The following is an 18,558-nucleotide window of genomic DNA, read 5'->3' as shown; positions in this document are numbered from 1 at the left end:
ACCAAATGAACTAGATTCAGAAAAGAGAGATTATTGGATGGGTGGGTGGGGAATAGCATGAAAAATGCTTTATCAAAGAGAAAGGGTTTGCACTAGGTTTAAAGGGATGCAAAATATTTTGGGTAAAGTAAGAGAGCCTTTCTGGTCTCAAAACAAAACAAAACAAACAAAAAATCACGAAGTGCAGAAGGAAATGCGATAAGATTGGTGAGTAGCTCAGTTGGGCCCTAACGGAGGATTGGGAAAGTTGAATTGTAGAGAGATGGTTTAAGAGCCTGTTTTTAAGCCATGAATCTTATTTTCAGTAGCTTGCCATGGAACAGTACTTTTAGTAACAGAGGACCATTATGTTTCAAGTATCCAGGCAATGAAAGTAGAGTCAGGAGTTTAGATATAGACAGTAAATCCAAAAGGAGTTTCCTATTCAAGTTTCTACAATTGATTCATTTAAAGAAAGAAATCATAAAATCATGAAAATATAAAATAACTTGTTTTATGGTCATCATTTATTTCATTAAAAATGCTTAATTACAGTGCTGAGAGCATTTCCCCCTAAAAAAAGTAGGTAAACAATATTTCCATCAAAATGTTAGTTGTCTCTGCAAATACTAGTACCTATTTTCATTTCACTGAACAGAGCACACAGCAAAAGGCTTCTGCTACTCCATTTTTTTCCAATTTTCTTTTTTATTATAAACACCATTGCAAATTTAAAAAGCTGTTTAAACAGAGAAAAATATTGTAGTTCTTGATTTTCTGAGTGAACTTAATGCAAACACTGCTTTCCACTCTTTCTCTAGATACCAACAGTAGGACTCAAACGAAGGGGTCTTCTGGCAGGTTGGCGGCTGTTGATGTCATCTGTTATTTACTGGGACACTTTCACCTGTGGATGAGGCTTCAGATGCACTTTCACAGAACCCGTGCAGTCACCTCCATTCGAAGCCATAGGGCCAGGCGCGTGTAGAACTGGGTGGTTGGCTGGAGCCGTCGCTGAGAGCTACGATGGCTCCACCCTGGGTCCTGTCATGGTCGGGCAGCCTGTCCTGCATCACTGGATCTGGATGGCTCCGTGCTCAAGCTGCATTTCGGGCTGCAGGTTGGGCTGTAGGGTCTCAGCCGTCTGAGCTGTAGCGGTGTGGTCAGTCACTGGCGCCACCTGGACGTACTGGACCTGGATGTCACTGCCCTGGAGAGATGACCATCCATGCCTGTGGCAGTGGGGTGTGAGGAGGCCACGGCTAGCAGCTGGGCCCCCTGAAGCACCTGCCCATCCTGTCCCACGTGGTGTATCTGTAGATTGCCCTCGCTGTCCCGCGTGATCTGCACCTGCTCCCCTTGAGGCACATGAACGATGTGGAGGTGAACCTGTGGGATTACTTGGACCTGTCCATCCTCTCCAATCTGGTGGATCTGGACCTGCTGGGCGTTGGCCAGGGCATAGTGCAGGGCCTGCGGGTGGCAGCGTGCTCACAGGCTCTCTGATGCACTGGAGGAGGAGGAGGAGGAGGAGGAGGAGGAGGAGGAGGAGGAGGAGGAGGAGAAGGAGGAGGAGGAAGAGGAGAAGGAGGAGGAGGAAGAGGAGAAGGAGGAGGAGGAAGAGGAGAAGGAGGAGGAGGAGGAGGAGGACAGCCTTCTCCGGGAGAAGCTCTTGACCGCCAGGCTCTGGCCTCGCTGTTTCCGCCGCCAGGCTGTCCAGCATTTGGAGTCGATGCTCTGTTTGATTCAGTACCAGTCAGATTCCGTGATTCCAAATTTATATAAAAGGTGACACCGAATCCCACAGATGGTGAAGGGGTCGAGCTGCTTCTTGCCATGCTTCCCCTGGCCCCAGAGGTTGGAGGCCGCCTGCACCTCCTGCTGGAAGAGGTAGTCCAGCAGCGTCAGCAGCCTCTTCTCAGCCTTGCGGTAGTTGGTGCTGCTGTGCTGCCTGTCGGAGGGGGTGATGGCGCAGCGCACCCACATCTAGGGGTTGTTCTTATCCCTCAGCCAGGTGCCATCGGGGTAGTCCTCTTCTGAGTCCCGGGTGATGAGGGTGATGTTTCCGATGTTCTGACTTCCCGACTGTCCCCAGGTGGAAACGGAGTCACTGGCCTCGGACCCGCTCTCCCCATCCTCATCGTGGCTGTCTTCCTGCCCGGGTACCTTCACCCCAATGGTGTTCTGCACTTTGTCGCACCTCTGTGTCGCCCCGAGAGGGGGAGCCCGCCACCATGGGGACTTGGATGGGACTGTGCTGCTTGTTTGTGACCAGATCCAGCTTTTCTTCTAATGATTTACCAGTAGCCTCGAGAGCTTGCAGCTTGGCTTCAGTGCTCTCCAATCACAAGCATATTGTCTGGTTAATGGAATACAGGAATGACTTTACAGGGGGGTCCTGGCAATTGATCTCTAATCCTTGGCGTTTCAAAGCTGGTTGATCTTCGTCTGTCACTACATGATTATCCAGTACAACTGGGTGATGGGGACTCGGGTCTTCTACTGCAATCTGCACCACGTCCCTCCGCCAGATCCTATTCTGACGTCATCCAGAAGGAGAGGAGAGGGGCCAGTCAACAAGCAAGAATCAAACTCACGCAGGACTAAAATTCTATCTCCTCAGTTATATTCAGTAATATTCTCTGAACCTGGTGCCTGTGCTGAACACTGGGAGTTTCTTCCACCTTCATCCTCAGCAACTGCTCCAGAGAACCGTGTGGGCTGCGGAATTCTTGTGGTGTTTGTCGGGATGATGTGATGATGCCCTAAAATAACTTTTTAATAAAGTAAACATTTTCATGTACCCATTAAAATACTTTCTACTTATTTTCTAAATGCTGTTTATTATGCTTTTCTCTAGCATAAATGAATTATACATAACTTTAGTATATAAATGCAACTTTCTTCCTATGGTGAGTGTGAAGATATTAAGGTTCCAGGGTTCTTTTAAAATATAATTTTGTGAAAAAATGAAAATGTATTCAAATATTTAAGAGAATAAAATAAACAAAATCATCCATTTTCCTCTTAATCAATACATTTGTCTTCCCTGAACAAAGGTAATTTGTAAAGAAACTCATAAAATCATAGTATATGAGCAGGAAGTGTGGATTTTTACAAATTTTAAGGACTGGCTCATAATATCTTATTGAGGGAATTATAACTAAAAAGAAAGGATTAGATAACAGAGGTATACCCAGAACACCTTCTTTCATCCAAAATTCAGTACTGACGAGAGAATAATCATTAATAGGATAAAAATTCTGTTATATGCATGCCATTAATATATGCCACCCTCATTGTCAAATCAGAGTTTTGTTGTTGACAATATTATATCTTTAAATTATTGAAATATGGAACTTCCTCTCTTTACTTTATATGTATATGTAGCCTACACTCGATTATTTTGCTTTATCATTTACATAACATCTACACTAATTTATTAGGCAGAATAATATTAGGTGAAGTAAATGGTATTTTATTAAAATATTGATATTAGAAAACAGAAGTAAATGTAAGGATAGGAGTTTTAAAACATGCAAATTCAATAACTGGGAGCTTAAGGAGAATGAAGATATTTAAAGTAATCTTTGGCAAGCATTGTAATACTTAGCTGAAAATTTTTGTATGTAATTAGATTATGAAATAAAGCCAGCTGGCTTTGTAAAGTTTTAACTATGTGAATGCAAAGGCATATGGTCTTTTGATTGTGTCAGCTTATTTTAGTCTAGGTAGTATACTTACATGTTCCCAATAGTCGCAAGTTATTGAAGAAATTTTCCACAGGCTAAAAATAATTATTAAAATAAATTATATTTTATCTGACCTATGCCAATCACTTAGTCACTACTGCATTTGTGCCAGATATGACAAAAATGTCCCCTTGTGTATTTTAGTCATTTATATAAGAAGTTAATAGACAATATTTGTTTTAAGCTTTTTGAATGATTAAGAATAACTTAGCATAATTCTGAAATTAGAACTTGCCAAGAAAGTATTTTTAATTTTGGAAGGTATATTAAAACAAACATGATCTAGCTTCAGATTTAATGAAGGTTGGTGCTGCTGGAATCTATTATTTTTTTATTGATTTCCATTCTCAAACTTCACAGATTACTAAGTTTTCAGAAACAAGCATCTTATTAATATTTGTCAAAGCTTCCTCCCTTCAAAATGAACAAATAGGCAAATTAATTGAAACTGAAAGTAAAATATTCTTATTTAATAATGATGGTTTTATTTATTTTTATTTTTTTATTTTTTAAATATATATTTTTTATTGATTTTTTTACAGAGAGGAAGGGAGAGAGATAGAGAGTCAGAAACATCGATGAGAGAGAAACATCGATCAGCTGCCTCCTGCACATCTCCCACTGGGGATGTGCCCGCAACCTAGGTACATGCCCTTGACCGGAATCGAACCCAGGACCCTTCAGTCCACAGGCCGACGCTCTATCCACTGAGCCAAACCGGCTTAGGCTAATGATGGTTTTATATCCAGTTTAGATTATACATATTCTCTTAAATTGAAGAATTATAATACTACAGTTAATTGAAGCATACTTTTAGTCCTTAAATTACTGAGAAATTTTCTGATTTCCCAATATCTTAACTGGAATAAGGTAATTATAGAAAGCATGAAGCTGTTCAGGCTATTCAAATTTATGTGGCTTATTAATTTTGTATTTCAAAAATACAGGTTTGAAATTTGCTATGTATAAATAAATGACATTGATTTTTCTAATACTCTTTTTTAATATATTCTAAGAATACATCCAATATAATAGCTTTCCTTTATTTTTCTTGTTTCCTTCCATATAAAGTATGTAGTTGTACATTCAAAGGAAAATATTTGAAAACTATATAACTATGCATCTTTCAAATCTCTTATATAACTATTTCTGAACAGGTCTCTTTTATTCTTTTTTCCCCTCATTTCAACCCATTTTATACTCTACTGCTAGGAGAATACTTTCACTTGAAATATTCTTCAAGCATCCTCAAAAAACAAAAAGCAAAAAACTTTTTAACCTGGTAGTTTAACACTCCATGCTTTCTTTGGAATGTTCAGGTTGCCCACTTCAACTTCATGTTCTATTATTCCTCTTTAAAAGTCATCTATTCTAGCCAAATTGTGCTGTTTGCTATTTTAGGACACTTGCGTATTATGCCCCTTTGGGGTTCCTCTCAACGTGGTTCCATAGGCATCTCCTATGTTTCTTTACTAATTATTTCCTCATTCAGGTCATTCTACACTGGACTTCCTCTGTTAGCCACCTATGACTTCCAGCTCATAGGATGTCTCATTCTCCCCTACCATAGTGCTTCTTATTCATTACTTAACATTCATTTACAGTTTTGTGTGTCCAATGGTATCTGCTGATTGTTTTCTATTGGATTAGAAGTTTCTTGCAAACACTTCCTTTCTCATCCCCTTGGAAATATTTATTATTCAATGCATTTTGATCAGTGATCTTCCCCTGGTCATGCTTCTTAGCTGGACTGTCAGACCTTTTTGGCACTAAAGCCCCAGGAAGCCAAGAAAACATAGCTCACGGGATTGACCTGCAGGTTTTGGTAGCATTTGAGAATCATAAATAAGTACCTCATCACTGTTGATATCTATAAATAAGAGAAGTATACATTGACTTTCTAATTCACAGAAAGATTATGATTTAGGGCGTAAAAACCAAGTATTTTCTCTCTATTTTTATTCAGTAAAATACATTTAGTGCTAAACTCTCGAATGTCTATAACCTTCTAAACGCTTTTTTTGCATTTGAGGTTCTGAATCTTGATTTTTCTCCTTTCTATTATGTATTGGATATTTGCTTTTATATCAACATGTTTGCATATGAGAGTTCCAGCATTAATTCTCACTTTCATATAGCTATGTTATCTCTTAGTAAAAATTATCTTTTTTATCAGCGGATATTAATATACAGTTGAAGGTGCAAACTAAACATTGTAGCTTCTCTAACACATTATTAAATATAGCAGTCCCTCAAATTGCTGTTTGTACAAAATCAATAAAATATATGAAGTTGCTATAGAACAATTTCTTTGAGTTGTTTGAGCTATTTCAATGGAGTCTACTTGTTTATTAAAATCAAAAGAAAATCTTTGCAGCCTCTTTGAAAAATGAATGGCACGTGGAAGTAAGATAACCTTATTTTAAGAACAGCAATTTACTTTGGAGGACTCTTTTTAACCTTTTTCACACACCAATATTACCACCATCAGATTTAGCCACACACAGAGCTTCTGGAGAAAATGATTAAAAATAAAATGACAGGTGTGCTTCTTAAATTAATTTAAGAGTGTCAACTAACATCTTCAAATGTAACATCAGAGCATCTGTAATTATAAATATAAGGAAAAGAATAAACAAATGGACATATTCTTATAGATAACACAAATTCAAGAATAAGCATAAATATTTTCCCCCACAGATAATCTTTTCTGCATGGGCTGAGCTTAATGACTTTAATTCTAGACCTTGGAGAGATTTACTGTGACCTAATTCAGAGGAGACCATTATGAAACTCTTCCTGGAATTCCTCAGGCAAAGACATAGTCAGAAAATTGAATATAGGAACTCTCCTCTCTGGTGTTAACATAAGCACAAAGGAAAAGTATATATAAACTTCTTTGGTATATATATATAGATATAGATCTATATCACCTATATCTATCTATATATCTATATCTATATATCTATATCTATATATCTATATCTATATCTATATCTATATCTATATCTATGCCAAAGAAGTTGAGTGTGTCTGAACAATTAGAGATAGAATGAATATATAGAATATTTGGTGGGTACTAAAGTGAAATCCAGGATAAATACTGATAAAAACATTAATTTTATATTATCTTTTTTTAAAGTTTTTATAAGTATTTGTCAGTGATTCCATGGGAAAAAATTTGTTCTTTTTCTTTAACTCTGTAGATATAATGCTCATGTTCAAGATGTCAAGCAGGAATGGAATATACAATCTAATCCCATAATTAAAATTTATGGTTTATCCACAATTAAGACCTTTCTTTAATCTCTGTGATATGTTGCCAAAGTAAGTAGATAATAGTGTTCTAGAAATTCTGCTGCCAGAAGAATGTTGATTGCTACCGGATAAGTGTGCTGGGGCTGGGTGTTTGCTGTTTCTTTATTGCTGAGTCTTCAGGTATGGGATAGGGCAGTGATGGCGAACCTTTTGAGCTCGGCGTGTCAGCATTTTGAAAAACCCTAACTTAACTCTGCTGCCGTGTCACATATAGAAATTTTTTTGATATTTACAACCATAGTAAAACAAAGACTTATATTTTTGATATTTATTTTATATATTTAAATGCCATTTAACAAAGAAAAATCAACCAAAAAAATGAGTTTTCGTGTCACCTCTGACACACGTGTCATAGGTTCGCCATCACTGGGATAGGGTGTGGCTTCTAGTGGCCTCTGGCTGGAATGAAGGCATGGCCGCATGGAGGCAGAAATGCGGGACTGTGCCATACAAAATACCTGATTTTAATTTAGTTGTCAATTTAGTGAGGAAATAACATTCTGAGAAGAAAACAAATTTCAGAAACTCTTCCCATCATTAAGTGCAAGAGAAAGCAGCACCAAGCAATAGAGAGAAATGCAACAGAGGCCACAGACATGTTCTGTAAAAAAAATTTAAAAATCCTATTTCTATTTTAAAACCAAGAGTGGACATTAAGCATAATACTTTGGAGAAAAGGAAAGACTTCAGTAGAAAAAAAAGATACAGTATTAATGATTACACTTTGAATAAATATTACCAAATATAAAAATACTAGAGGCCCAATGCATGAAATTCATGCAAGAGTAGGTCTTCCTTTCCCCAGCTGCCGGCACTGGCTTCCCTCTGGCACCTGGGACCTGGGCTTCCTTCTGGCACCCAAAACCCAGGCTTCCCTCACAGCCCAGGCTTCGTCCAGAAGGATGTCAGTCTAATTAGCATATTATGCTTTTATTATTATAGATTATGTGACTAATTAAAGACATGAAGCAAGAATAAATATAATAGTGCAAAATATATGAGGTGCTAGGAGACCAGGAAAAATTAAACAGTTGAGCTAGGACCATAAAATAATTATTGTCTTGATCATAATAAATAATATTAAAAGCAATAGTGCAGGGAAGGCCTGGGAAGGGGGCGGGAATGGGGTGGAGGGAGTCAATGGGGAATAAATGGGGACATTTGTAATACTTTGAACAATAAAGTTAAAAAAAAAACTCTGTAGGGATGATTAATTGAAAATGTTAATCTGAATTATTCTGTTATAGTATTAATTAGAGGCCCAGTGCATGATAATTCATGCACTTGGTCGGGGGGGGGGGGTCCCTCAGCCCACACAGTTCAGAATCCCTTGGGGGATGTACACCTGCTGGCTTAGGCCTGGTTCCCAGGTTATCAGGCCTAAGCTGTCAGTCAGACATCCCTCTGGCAGCTGGGGAGCCCTTAGGGCAGTGATGGTGAACCTATGACACGAGTGTCAGAGGTGACACGCGAACTCATTTTTTGGTTGATTTTTCTTTGTTAAATGGCATTTAAATATGTAAAATAAATATCAAAACTATAAATCTTTGTTTTACTATGGTTGCAAATATCAAAAAATTTCTATATGTGACACGGCACCAGAGTTAAGTTAGGGTTTTTCAAAATGCTGACATGCCAAGCTCAAAAGGTTCGCCATCACTGCCTTAGGGGATATCCCACTGATGGTTTAGGCCCCACAGGGAGTGGAACTAAGCTGCAGTCGACACCCTTAGCACTGCCACGGAGGCAGGAGAGGCTCCTGCCACTGCTGCTGTGCTCGCAGCCGTCAGCCCAGCTTATGGCTGAGCGGAGCTCCCCCTGTGGGAGTGCAGTGACCACCAGGGGGTAGCTCCTGCATTGAGCATCTGCCCCCTGGTGGTCAGTGCATGTCATAGCGACCGGTTGTTCTGCCCTTAGGATCAATTTGCATATTACCCTTTTATTATGTAGGATAATATGTATTTGTATTTAGACTTAATGTACTATGAATTAAATTGTAGATAGAACTCTTTCTAAAATTTGGCTTCAATTATTGGAAAATCATTCTATTGTAATCATGATGCAGTGATGGGTTAAATAAATCCTATCTCTAATTTAAAAAATGGGCATGAAGGTAGAGGTTGAATTAATTTAATACAATGGCCAAGTTCCTTAGGTCTAGCATGAAGAAGAACAGGCAAGCAGTACCCTTTATAGAATTTTGTTTGATTATAAATACATTCTGGCCAGGTATATTATTTGTTGCTTCTATGATCCAGCCTTTTACTCATTATTCTACTGTGATGAAATACAAATTTAGCCTAATGATTGGCATCACTTTTAATGTAATTTTAATTTAAATGTTGTGAAATCTTGTTAGCTATCTATGCCTAATATTTTTAAAGACTCTTTCAACAAATATGTAAATGTAAATTCAATTGCCAAGGCATGGACCTCAATACATAAAGCACCCTGAAAGAGCCTATATTGTCATCACTAAGTGAACACAGCTGGGATCCTGGTGCTAACAAAGCAGATGTTTTACATGCAGATATTTGTCTCCTGTTGTTTTTGTGCTGATTGCCTGCACCAAATCAAGATTTGATTAATATCTACCTGAGAATGCTAATTAGTTCACTAGTAGAGATAGGAAGGAATTGCAAGTAATAATACCATAAAACAACTCTGACCAGGTAGAAGTAGGTGTATGTGTGTTTATTTGTTGGTTTGTTTGGAATCATTGCTGAAAATGCGTTGGACTAATGAATGATATTCTTGTTTTCGCAATCACCTAAGGATAAAAATTTAAATTTGGCTGTCTTAGAAATGTAATGGCTCCCAAGTAAATCTTTTAAATTATACTTTCAAGGCACTTTACATTAAATTAGTAAATCTTTCTGTATGAGCCAGAACTGTATCATTTTAATGGCTTCCTTAAACCTGCTGAGTGTTTTCTTTTTTTGTCATCTCTAAAACCCAAGGAAGTTACTTGTTTTCCAAACATCTTCTTGGCTCACCATTTCTCTTCCAGTGCAGAACTGTTGCCTTAGCTCATCCAAGCATACTATAATTATCCAGGCACCCCCCAAAATGCAGTGCCTCTGTGAGACTGGAAAAATAGGACATTATGAAACAGAAAACAGGTTCCAGAATGAGAAGGCATTCCAAATCATTAGGGAAAGGTGGGGGCAATTGGAAAATGATAAATTTAGAATACTGCCTCATACCATACGTTAAAAATAAAAGCAAATAATTTAGGGAGCTGATAAGAAAAACAAAACTTTAAATGACTAAGACAAAAATGTTGGGAATATTTATTTTTAGGCATCCAGGGACTACCCAAAACTGTGGTGTGGGAAATTTGAAGTTGACCTTGATTAACTATTGCAGTCTGATTCAGTATGAATGTGATACATTCCTATTTAACATAGGATGACCAGTAAAGGTGTTCTTAATTGTATATATACTTTAAAATAACCTGGGAAGTTTTAATATATACCTTATTTCTCAGCCACACTTCTGGAGATACTGATTTAATTGCTCTCAATTGATAAGTCAATCTTTGTTTAAAATTCCCCCATGGTGCCTGGCCAGTGTTGCTCAGTGGTTGAGCATCACCCCATGAACCAGGAGGTCACATTTCTATTCCAGTCAGGGCACAAGCCCCGGTTGCTGGCTCAATCCCCAGTGGCAGTCGTGCAGGAGGCAACCAATCGATGATTCTCATCATTGATGTTTCTATCTCTCCCATTCCCTTCCTCTATCTGAAATCAATAAAAAAAATTAAAAAAAAATCCCCATGTTATTCACATGTAGCTAAGATTAGGAACTACCATGTTAAGACAAATATGATTACAAACAGGAGACTTTTCAGCAATAAATCTCTCTTTGTCATTCAAAAGTGACTGTTTTAGCAAATAATATCTAGCAAATTAAAATGTATAAAATTTATAGTTGATGAATAGTCATTACTTTGTCCCTATTTATAATCATTCTTGTATAATTCAAAAAATATATAAAAATTAACCCCACCCATAGAGTGTACAACTTCAAGAGTGAAACAAGCTAAACTATGGACTTTGATGGACAATGATGTGTCATTCATTTTAGGTCCATTAGTGTGACCAGTGTACCACTCTGGTGAGTGCTGGTGATAATGGGGGAGGCTGTGCATGTGCGGGGGCAAGGATGACAACACATAATATTGAACCTACACTTTAGGCCTTACACCACAGATACATGACAATGAATGTGTCTATGGAGAGTACAGTTCATGTAAGCTGCTTCCATAGGATGAAGTGTCACTTTTAGCTATAGTATGAGCAATCTTACTTCAATCCTACATCACTTAGTTTTATCCTGAAGCAAGTGAGAAGGTCCAGCTAGGGGTTCACCGAAATGTGTAGGTTACAATAACAAAATGGTAACTTGTTTGCTTCTTCCTTCTTCACGGCTCCACCTCCATTTTATCCTTGACAAGAGTTTCCGGTTTTATCAGTGTTTTCTGTAAGAATTTTTCTCATCTCATGAAGTACCTGTAACTCATGTCATCTGAAGTATGTGAAAATGAGAGCAGGCAAGGAAGGGAAACTGTAGTGATTTTGTTCTCTGACCTGCAGAGCAGGTGAAAGGCACCATTACTACAACACATTTACAAGACAAAACCACAGCCAGGTTTAAGCAAAACATTAGAGATCAAGTTTGATTTCTCAATTCTTGTTAAATTGATCTCCTACAATCATTGCCTTGTCCCCTCACCAGGGCCTGTTCTTTTTAATACCTTAAGCCTTATACTTGAGGTAATCTGGTTTTCCTATCTCCAAGTTGATTAATAAATATGGGAGAGGTGGTTTGGAGTATTGAGCATTGGCTTTCTCAAGATATTTTAATAATTTATAAGGGAGGGCGAGTAAGACTATTAAAATTTCTGTTATTTCAAAAATATGATGTATTTATTAGAATTCCTGATATTTTTCCTCTTTATTCATGCTTATCAAAAATTAGCTGACCTGGGATTATGAAAGTAGAAATTAATATAAATAGAAAACCTCTAGTAAAGGTTACTGATTGTTAGGGGTTTTAGAACATTTAAAATATTTTACTTATTAGTTCTTCTGATTCTCTGATTTGTGAACTTTTAAGAAAGTGGGTTTACAAAGCTGGGCTTTCCTGTGATTAAAGGTTGAAATGTTTCCAAAGATAACTGATATTTTAACTGACTTCCCTAGTGCAGTCTGATTTAAAGGATGAGTACTCCTTGACCTACAATATTAAAACTCATCAAAGAATTTATCCTTAAATATAGTTTAAAATTATTTTCCGTGTAAACTCCTTTGGTTTAATTCCTTTAACAATCATAACCAGACAGATATTTACTGACTATGTAATTTTCTCAAAGTGGACTAGATCGTTTTTTCCATTTAATGCATGTTTTATATGTTCATTTGGAAAATAATTAGAACAGTAATTAAATATTAATTTTTTAAATGTGAGAGGAGTACTATTGAGGGCCAGAACATGGTTTAATTTTTTAAATGAGGACTATCTTATCTACTCTTGAAACAAAGAATTATTTTTACTACCTATGAAAAAACTGAAATCACTTTGAGTAATTATCATGCACTATTTATTAATAACATATTCTTTACCACAAATTGTTATCATGGTTGGCAAAGACATATTCATATATATTGTGGATTATGAGTCTGAAATTGCGATGAATTGCTGCAAAACTCCAGATGTTCATAAAACATGTCACTATTAATTAGGTGGAAAATTCTGGCTGAGTACCTTATAGTAAGCAAAATAAATGGTTTTCATTAACTAGTAATTAACCTAGCTACATTATGAAGGTCAAAAATTAGTCTATGGCATATAACACCTTACCCACTGGTTTCAAAGATAGATTTATTAATCTAAATACTCTCAGGATAGTACAAGTAATGACAGAGGAAGAATCACAGGAAGTCAATGAACAACACGGGAAAATTCCAAATAAAATAAAGTTCTATGCTCTATAGAGTCAGAAGAAAATAAACTTGTACTAGTACTCACTGTATATCTTATATAATCACTTAGGTCATCATTTTATTTAATTTTCTATAAAAATATAAAATATGATTCTATAATTTCCAAGTTTAATCCAAGGGATTAAAAGTCCAAGGTGTCATTCTTCCTAAGTAACAAATATAAGGAATAGATGGGAAATGATTTCTTTTGGCAGTCCACTAGCGGCCAAATTTGCAATGTCCCAGTAACAGGGAAGAAATAATTTAAAAAAAATGAAATAGATGCAAAGACTAGTATATGAGTGCATAAATAATAGATTGATCAATGAATAAATTAGCAAAATAATTAATGTATATGTTAATTTGTAAGTAGACAAGCATACTTTTTCATAACCAATTTGACTGCTAATTCTCTCTGTATAAAATTTTATATAGTGAAAATTATAGTGGTGGGAAAAAGTAGGAACATGGTGGGAAAAGTAGGAAATGCCATAGAATTTCAACTAATATTTAAAAAGTGAACATTTGGACATTGTCTATAAGATTAAATTTTAAAACTGATAACTATAAATAACCTTAGGGTTTATTTGTTGAGAACATTGGAAACATGAAAATCTATTTGTTTGGAGTAGAATTTTTTTAATAGCAATTAAAAATACTATTTTCCTTTTTTTGTTAAAAAGAATAGTTTATTGATTTTTAGAGAGAAAGGGGAGAGAGAGAGGGAGAGACAGAGAGATATGTGAATGTGAGAGCACATGGATCAGCTGCCTCCTGTATGCCCCCTAGCGGGGATCTAGCAGCAAGTGCCCTTGACAGGGATTGAACAAACAACCTCCAGGTGCATGGGATGGCACGCAATCAACTAAGCTACTCTGTCCAGGGCTATTATTTTCCACTTAAAAAAATTGTTAATTGGAGAAATAAATTTGAATGGAGGGATTAGTTGTTTTCTGTGAGGTTCAGAAGGGTACTGAGTATGTCCACTGTCAAGGAGAGAACTTAAATAACTTTGGTACCATGATGAACTAGCTGTTTCTCTGTGTGGAAAACTGATAACATCTTTACGAATTTATGTGTGCGTGTGCCTATAATAGAAGCAGCGGGTGTGGCAGCTGCAGAAATATTAATCTGGAGAGAGATTCAACCCATGTTTGGAACATTCCATTTTGGGTGTCATGGTATTGAAGTAATTTAGCATCAACAGGACTAACCTAGCAGAGCATTCATGTTTGGCCTTCTAGCACACAGCAAAAGACCAGGCAGGAACAGGCACCTCCTCCTCTCTGAGAAGGGATGCTACTGTCCAGAGGCAAAAAAAAAAAAAAAAATACTTTTGTTAGATGCAAAATGTACCGGGGGTGTTAATGACTCCAGCAATCACAACAAATAATATTTTAATGCATATTTTTAAGAATAAAAATCAATGCAATAAATCTAAGATAATCAAAATATCAAAAATGTAAAAGTTGAAGTTAATGAAAATGTTAATAAAGTGAATGAAAATTTCATGAGTAACTGTAGGCTAATATTTTTAAATACTTTAAAAGCATTTCCTTTAAAAAAAATAACATTATCCAATCTCTATAATGTACCATTTACAATGTCAATAGTACAATCTGTGTCGGAGTTCCTCAGAGAAACAGACCTGTAGGATATATGTAGATATTTAAGAGAAGATTTATTATGGGAATTGGCTCATGTTATTATGGAGACTTGAGAAGTTCTACAACATGCCATGTGTAAGCTGGAGAACTAGGAAAGCTAGGAGTATAATTCAGTCTGAGTCCAAAGGCCTGAGAACCAGTGGAGCCAATGGTAGTCTGAGATTGAAGGCTTGGGAACCAGGGGGTCTTCTGGTTGTAATCCCTAAGTCCAGTGTCCTGAGAACTAGGAGTTCTGATGTCTGAGGGCAGGAGAAGATGGATGTCCAAGATCAAGAAGAGGGAGAAAGAATTCGCTCCTTCTCCACCTTATTCTTCTATTCAGGCCCTCAACTGATTAGATGATACCCACCTACCTTATTTACTCAGTCTATTGACTCAACTACTAATATGTTCTGTAAACACCCTCAGGGACACACTCAGAAATAATGTTTCACCAGCTACCTGGGCATCCCTTAGCCAGTCAAGTTGACATGTAAAATAAATCCCACTATCCAACATCACCAGTCATATGAACACTAGATGATTTTGGAATAGATGATTCCTAATCAAGGAAACAACCAATCAAAGGAGAAAACACACAAGATGACTTGGGTGTTGGAATTAGTAGACACAGGTTTTTATAACAGACTAGAGGTCTGGTGCACTGATTTGTGTACCGGTGGGGTACCTTGACCTGGCCTGCATCCTCTCACAATCCAGGACCCCTCGGGGGATGTCGGAGAGCCAAATTCTGCCTGATCCCCGCAGGCCAGGCCAAGGGACCCCACTGGTGTACAAATTCATGCACCAGGCCTCTAGTATGCATACAAGACCTTTGGTTAATCTCTTCCCGCCCTCTCCCCTGCTCTCTTCCCTCTGAGATTCATCAGTCTGCTCCATGTTTCTATGCCTGGTGTCTGCCCCCTGGTGGTAATTTCATGTCCTAGCTACCAGCTGGTCAGCCAGTTGGCTGGTCAGCCAGTTGGCTGATCGGTCAGTCGCTTAGGCTTTTATATATATATATATATATATATATATATATATATATATATATATACTCTTGAAGTATAAAGAAAAGCATGCACAAAATAAAGAAAAAGTAGGGAAACTCAGAAGTAAAATAGAAACTAGGAAGAGAGAGAAAGAGAGAGGCTTAAAGGCGTTGTCTTGGGTGTTGAGGGGTTGGCAAGACCAAAATCTGTAGAAGGAGCAGGCCAACAGTCAGGGCATTCAGGGAAGAGTTCATGTTGCAGGCTTAAGTCTGAAATCTTCAGGCTAGAAACTTCGGCAGGATTTCTATGTTGCAGCCTTGTGGCCAATTTGCTTCTTGCCCAGACTTCGCTTTTAAGTCCTTTAACTGATTAGATAAGGCCCACCCACAATTTGGAAGGTAATTTGTTTTGCTTAAAACCTACTGACTTACATGTTAATCAGATCAAAAAGTACCTTCATGACAACATCAAGAATGTGTTTAACCCAATACTGGCACCTTGGCATAGCCAATTTGAAACAGAAAATTAATCATCAAAATTACTATTTATTTATTTTTTTAAAATACAGACATAAGCTGTATGTGTCAATGGAATGTTAAATAAATAACTGCCTGTGGTGGACACTGCTCTGGTAATTTTTATCAGCATGCTACTACGTGTTGATAGAGAAAAGTCATGCAAAAAGAATTGGATAACAGTGATACTTTTAATTGATCATGTATTCATTATGTTTTGAAGAATTGAATATTCAAATACATATAATCTTCAAATCATTTCTTTATACTTTTAAATTTTATAGCTTAAAGCACTAGTTGTTGGAGGTGTTAAATACATCTGAGCTCTAGCTCTCATATGTCTACCTTTCTGACCTGTCCAGATGGCAGCCTAAACAGTTTCTCATCGGGGAGAATACTAACCTTAGAGAAACTATCTCCTCCTCTTTGCATGTGTTTTTTAATCCCTTACCCATGTAAGATGAGGGGAGCGAAGCAACTGTTAGTTATTTGGTAGAGTCACCTGCCAGGAGGAGGCATGAGGAACTTTGCAGTTCTAACAAGCAGTGGGTCCCTGGTTCCATACTGGTCAGGGCACATGCCCTAGTAATGAGCTTAATCCTCAATGCAGGGCATGCAGGAGGCAGCTGATTCATATTTGTCTCTCTCCATTTCCCTTCCTCACTCTTTCTAAAACCAATAAAAACATATTTAAAAAAGAGAAATTCTCATTTGCTAGACTGAGATTGGCTCCATTACACTTCAAAAAAACCTCACTGCTTTTTATTCATTAATGAGGCAAAACTAAAGGACATTTACAGGAGAAATAACCACTACTGTAACCACAGAGAGAAATGGCTTTACACTTTGCCTCAGAAAAATTTACTATCTTCTTACTAGTAAGTTATACAGAATTAATTAATAATCTGGCAATGACATAGAAAATAGTATATTATGAATAAAAAATGTGCATGCCGTTTTGTTTACCACACCCATTTAGGAGCTTTAGAAGCAGAAAGTAACGGCCCTGAGATCCAGGAATTCGACAACTAGGGAAAACACACCCATGAGAAATTGTGTTCACCCATTTAAGAACTACATAAAGATCTCCAAGCAACATTGTTTATAGTAGTAAAAATTTGGAAAAGTCCCAATATTCATCCATGTAGAATGGATCCATCTATCTAAATCAGTAAACTTCAAATATATAATTTTAAGTAAATAAAAACCACGTTGCAATATACAGATGATGTATCATAAAATTGAAATTTGAAACATATATAATCTTATTAACCAATGTCATTCCAATAAATTTAATTACAAAAGATATGCAATAGTTAAAAGCATGTTGCAAAATGATTGGACACTGCTATATTACTTATGTAAACATTAGGGACTATATTGCTTATAGACATATATCTGTAAATATACACTGAGTGGCCAGATTATTATGACCACCCCATCAGTACTTAGTTGGGCACCTTTTGCCTTCAATACTGCAGCGATTCTTCTTGGCATTGACTCCACAAGATGTTGAAAGGTGATTCGAGGAATCTGACACTATGCCTGATGAATAGCACTGTCCAGTTCAGTGAGATTTGATGGTTGTGGAACCAACTGCCTGATGGCTCTTTTAACTTTGTCCCACAAATGCTCAATTGGATTGAGATCTGGTGATTGTGGGGGCCACCTAAGCAAGGTAAAGTCTCCCTCATGTTCTTGAAACCACTCCTGCACAATATGAGCACAGTGGCATGGCGCATTGTCTTATTGGAAGAAGCCATCTCCATTGGGATACGCCATCAATATGATAGGATGAACTTGATCAGCAACGATACTTAGGTATGTTGTGCTATTCAGACGTTGTTCCACACAAATTAAAGGGCCCAAATCATGCCAGGAAAACATGCCCCAAGCCATAACATTGCCCCCACCAGCTTGAAGGGTTGTACTCATGCATGTGGGGTGCATGCTTTCATGCTGTTTCCGCCAAATTCTCACTCTTCCATCTGCATGATGCAACTGGAAACGTGATTCATCGGACCACATGACTTTTTCCCAATGCTTGACTGTCCAATCCTTGTGTTCCTGTGCGAATTGGAGACATTTTATCTTGGTAACTGCAGACAGCAAAGGTGTTCAAACAGGCCTTCGGTTTCCATATCCCACATGATGCAGTCAGTGTACGGCTAATTTGCCTACAAATGTCAGGTGGTCATAATAATCTGGCCACTCAGTGTATATATACTAGAGGTCCAATGCATGAAATTCGAGCAAGAGCAGGCCTTCCTTCCCCCAGATGCCAGCACGGGCTTCCCTCCAGACCCCAGGACCCAGGTTTCCCTCGAAGCCCCGGCTTTGTCCAGAAGATAGTCTGGAAGGATGTCTGG

The 18,558-nt window shown here is 37.5% G+C and overlaps 1 pseudogene; it reads right to left on the bottom strand.

The window, feature by feature from the left end:
* Positions 1–1,051: 1,051 nt before the first annotated feature.
* Positions 1,052–18,558, bottom strand: part of LOC139013487 (protein BANP-like) — a 41,224-nt pseudogene continuing 23,717 nt past the window's right edge.

This window comes from Myotis yumanensis, unplaced genomic scaffold (genome assembly GCF_028538775.1).
Source record: "Myotis yumanensis isolate MYYU_CA2020_CCGP unplaced genomic scaffold, mMyoYum1.0.hap1 SCAF_7, whole genome shotgun sequence".
NCBI lineage: Eukaryota > Metazoa > Chordata > Mammalia > Chiroptera > Vespertilionidae > Myotis > Myotis yumanensis.
Note: the sequence above shows the minus strand (reverse complement) of the source record. Positions and strands in the feature narration are given on the sequence as shown.